Below are 5,801 nucleotides of genomic sequence, written 5' to 3' on the forward strand. Positions count from 1 at the left end.
TTTAAAACTGAGAAAAATAAGAATTTGTGAAGAATATCACGAGTTGGCGTTTCGTCCCGGCTTCCACTACTGGACTCATCAGTAAGGTAATGTAGTGGGAGCCTACCTTAGACGCCTGGGAGAGATGTTAGAAAGAAGTTCTATATAAACAAATAATCATGTAATTCAGCACTTGCGAGAATTGACAAGATTAACTATAGACCTCTATTGGCAAGTCGACGTAATGATGATATTACTACGGTAGTTAATAGATTTGCGTTTTAAGTTCGACGGATGTTCGGCGCGCAATGGGGGGGGAACTACTTACGTGGTATATAATATTCACATTCTAATATCTTATATATGGTCGCACCAATAACCGCGGAATAGCTCTCATTAGCCTGATTATTCTTGTTTATGTATAAAGATTATGTATATAAAGATAAATTACTGATATTTTTAATTATTGATATTTATGTTAAACAATTTTTTCTTACATTTATAGATATTAGAATTTTCTACATTTTCGTCTCAGAATGATTTCAGAAATCTCCCCTCAAATGTTATTACGGTCTTTATGAGATATCTTGTATACATATATAATCATTGATTATAGTTATTTAATTTTAGTATTAATTTGATAGATTAAGTTTTAATTATATAACAGCAAGCATAGAAATTACAACATAAAACAACGTTACTAATAACGTTTCCGACTTGTAAAGGATAGAATATATGTAAGAACCACTTATTGTTATTAATTTTTGTATACTTATAAAATGACGAAAAATAATTCAGACACAAACGATCCATCGTGTGTAAGAACTGGAGAATCATTACGTGTAATGTATATAACAGCTATGATTAATTCATTGTTATTATAATATATCTCGCTAAAATATATACATGTATATAATATATATCTCTCCAAAGTAGATATGTATTTAATCGAGTTTACTTAATCTAACTTAAGTAAAATGATAAGAAAAAAAACATTAACTCGTGAAATACTGCCAAACTTTCTTGCCTATTCCTCAGGTACAATTCTGCTGATAGCATAAATATGTAACGGTACAACTTGTCCTCCCTTTAAATAGGATTTCTATTCGAATTGTAACTCCCTCGACTGCACCTTATTTGCATCCGATTACGCGTTGTTAGTTCGTTGGTTCTCGCAATTACTCTAAACTTCTGCATAACTCTGGTCACTCTCCATTAAAACTCTCACTAAGAATTCTTACCTCCCGGGCAAGAATTCGCCAGATTTGATGAGCACCACAGAAACGGGCTTGCTCAAACGCTTTCTCAATCTCGCTGAATGTTTAAAATATCTTCCTTGTTCAACCCGCTAGACTGACTATATGTATTACTTCAATGTGTAATAAAGAAATGAGTTAAACTTGAGAATATAAAGTTTGATAAAAATCCTAATTATTTTTTTATGTTACAATATATAATAAAGAAATGATTTAAGCTTGAGAATGCAAAATTTGATGAAAGTCTTAATTATATTTGCTTGTTCTCCTAATAAATTCCAACAGAATTACTTTCATGAATCAATAGACTAAAAAAATGTACTAAATCTATAAGTAATTTCTTCTTAAATAATTACAAATAAACAATTTTTATAGCAAGTAAATATTTATTAAATGTAAACATATAAGTATTATTTGTTACAAATAATATATGTTTACATGTAGTAAATATTTATTTGCTATAAAGAAATGTTTACTTGATACTATTCAGAAAAAATTATATAAATTTTTCTCAGTATATACTATACAATATATGTAATTTCATTATTATAATTTTAGATGTTAAGAATAAAAAAATTAAATGGTGACATAAAAAACTATGCACAATCTGCTTAAATATTATAAAATATTTATATAACTGTCAATAATTGTAAATAGAAAATACAATTTGAAGCATAATCAATCTTTAATGTATGTAAAATGACAGAAATAAAAAAATTATATGTGATATATTTTATTTGAGTCATTAAAAAAATGATCAAAATATTAAATATTTAATATTATATTTATTCGATCTTTTCGTTGTTTTGACATAATTATATCGCAAATGTTTACGCATTTATATATAGTTATGTTCATGTTCTCTCTTGATCTTTTCCCTTTTACTGTTTTCATGTAAATTTTGATTTGGATAATTCTTATTACTCAACGAGATTCCCGTTGACAGTTCTTTCTCCATCCCCATTCTGATGATTTTCGCAATCTCAAAGCTAATCCGATAGCAATGCCGGTACGAGGAGGGAAATGTTTTAATCAGATGCGTCAGCGAATCTCAGAAAATGGACATGCATGAATTTAGAGCGGGGAGACATGCGCGAAAACGGAACACCAAATTTCTCTCGGTCAATGAAATAAAGCCTGGATCGAGGTTGCTTATCAGGCATACGCGAAGGACACTCGCGTCGCTTCCGCGTGCGCACATCATATGGGTTACTGGTCCAAGGTCTGCCTGAACTATGCCCCGGGTTATCGCGTGCTTGTGTGCAGGTAATGCTGCTGCAGGCACTTCCTCTCTGTAACCCATATATTCTACTGCTACTTTGCCCATATTTGCGGGTCAGATTCCAACGGGAAAATGTTTCCGAAGCCCCTCGAAAACTAGTCAAAATTATTTAACATGTCACTTACATGCATCACTTAACGTTTTGTACATAAAACTACTTGGTACTGAATTTCACGATATCTTACAAAAAAAGAAACGAAGTTGTTCTTGGATAATATAATAAATATCGTTACTTTGTATGTACAAGTAATTATATTAATATAACTGTTTTCTCTGTATGATTATTTTAAATAATATAAATATATTTAGAAAACATTCATTTTCAGAGTAAATAATTTTAAGGATTATATATATTATAATTCAAAATTTTTAGAATTAAAAATAATTGATTTTGTATTATAAAATAAAATTATTTATTTAATGTAATTAAATTAGCTAGTTCTGAAGTGCTTTGGAAATACTGTGAAAAAAGAGGTGCTGTATGCTATCTCATTGATAAATAAGCAAACTCTTCGATTCAATGAAACAAAAGCTACGATACATTCATGCTATTGTATACGATCTGTGCTTTTTATAATTCTTTATAAATATCATATCCTTCAATTGTTTCTTACACAATAGATTGTACATATAAATATAATAGTAGCAGGTTTTACTAAAATTTTTATAATTTTCCTAAACAATCCGTCTCTCCTTAATTAATTTAAAGTCTATATATTAATCTAATATAATATATTATTTTAATATATTTATATTAGATTACTATAGATACACTAAGAAGCTTTAAATTATAAAAAATTATACAAGTAAAAAAGAATATTTCTCTTTTAAAAAACTTTTGTGTTACTATGTATTATTCATGTTGTTCTCAAGAAGCCATTTTATATAACAAAAATAAAACTCAAATGGAAGTTAATGAGATAGGAAATATTTAAGGAGAAATATTGTATAATACATAAAAATAGACAAACAGAGAGAAAATAAAATCACTGTAATTCTTTGCCATTAAAAAAGATGTGTTTTATAATACATCGTTCCCTTATGTAAAAAAAATGACACAACTAAAAAAATTAAATCTCTCAAAAAAATATTTTTCAACTCGATAGAAGATTATTTATATCTATCAAATAAAACATCGGCAAAGTAAATTAAATATTCTAAACATAATCAAATGTCTTTTTTTTTGTTATTTTTGTTTCACAACTCTTAAAAAGAAACATCTAATAGTTGTAACAATTTTTTATGAAGTTAAGTTAGTTTATTTTTGACGATTGATAATTTTACGTAACTCAATAACTAAAAAATTTTTTTGTTATGTGTCTCACTTTTAAAATAAAGATTATTTATAAGTTTAAGTTTTATGAGACACACATGTATATGCATTATACTGACGCACGTTGGTTGAACTAGTTAAATAAATTTAAGATAAAAGAGACAAATTTAAGATAAAATAACAACAACATAAGATAAAAAAAAAGAAAAGCGCAAGCACAAATAGAAATTAAATTATAAATAAAATATACGTCGACTTACATTCTTTTAGAAATGCATTCTTTAAATAAAAACGTACATGTATTGATATACAATTGACATTTAACGCAACGAAATGTATAGGAATTGAAATTAATATTTTTATTATGGCACTGTTATATTCTATTCTGTTCTGCTTATGATTGCCTTTCAATACTGAAAATATTTCAATGTGCAGTTTGCAGATTGCATATGATATACATAAAATTTATATCAAAACACTAAGCTCTAGCTCATATCGTGTAGACTTTTGTCCTTAGTTATGCGTATTCACATATCACGGTTTCATTTTGTTTATATCATATACATATGTATGTACATATACAGGGTGGGCCAATAACTCCGTCCACCTTGAATATCTCCGCTATTTTTGGAGATATGAAAATATTGTTATTACAAAAGTTGTAGGGCATCAAGAGAACTATAACATGTGCTAGTCATAATTTTTTTAGGTGGAGGCGCTTCGGAGATTTCAAGGTCAACTTCATTTTTTTAAATGGAATTATATGAATTTTTTTTCACTATATGATTTCTCTAATTATTCTGTACATAAAAGTATTAAGGTAGAGATAAAAAAAAACCAAAAGTTTACGAGATATTTTACATATTCCTTTGGTGCATATTGACATATAATGTTTAATAACTCGTGAACTATTGACTTTTTGATAATCGTACCTTAATGCTTTTGTGAACAGTATAATGAGGTGAATTAATTGGTGTGAAGATTCTTACGTCAAAAGTGTTCGAAGTGATGTCCGTTTGCATTAATGCAACACTGCAATCGTTTAATTCCAGAAGCACGTACACCTCTTAACACTGGATACCGTTCAATGTACAATACTTCCCGATGAGAACACATATGTAGTATCCACATGCAATCTACGTGTTTTACGTGGACTACGTGGATTAAAAATTTATTTACATAATATCCACATGGATTCTACGTAGACACTTCCATATAGATTTCAATACGTATAATCCACGTGGATTGCATAGAGTAATATCGATGTTAATTTATCCACGTGAATTCAACGTTACTATTTCCTATTTTTATTCCCGTTAAATTTCATCAGTAATTCCACATGGATTATACGTATTGAAATCTATATGGAAGTGTCTACGTAGAATCCACGTATTTATCAATGCATTTACCACAATATAACTTTTAATGCATAAACAATTTATAAATATTTTGATCTATATACATATATATATACCCGTGTGGAAATTTCCCTATCTTTTCTTTGTTGTATTCCTATGAGATTTCCCTAAAAAAAGGAACACTAAAGGGATTCTATTCCGTTTTCCTAAAACATACACTATATCATATAAACACATAAACCATTTGTTTCTAATATTTCCATTGAACAGATATATCACAATTATATAGACGTTAACATACAGATTCGTGGGTCATCGAAGTACAGCAGTTCCCTTACGATTGTCAAAGTCAAGCAGCAAGGTTCGTGGTACAACTTCGGATGAGTGACATCATGAAAAAAAATTTAACTCTCGAATTTAGAGGAAAATTTTTTTTTCACGATTTTATTCTAAGACTTCTACACGGGTATATTATAGTATAGTGTCACTATTACGAATTTATTATTGCATTATTATTGCACTAGTAGTGGATATTACAAGGAATATCGATTCGATTTCCACGTGGATTTTGGTACCGTTTTTGAGTAGACTGTCACTCGATCGTTTACGTAGAATCTACGTGCTAACCCACGTTGAATCTACGTCGAATCTAC

Source organism: Cyphomyrmex costatus, unplaced genomic scaffold, assembly GCF_001594065.2.
Source record: "Cyphomyrmex costatus isolate MS0001 unplaced genomic scaffold, Ccosl1.0 scaffold199, whole genome shotgun sequence".
Lineage (NCBI taxonomy): Eukaryota > Metazoa > Arthropoda > Insecta > Hymenoptera > Formicidae > Cyphomyrmex > Cyphomyrmex costatus.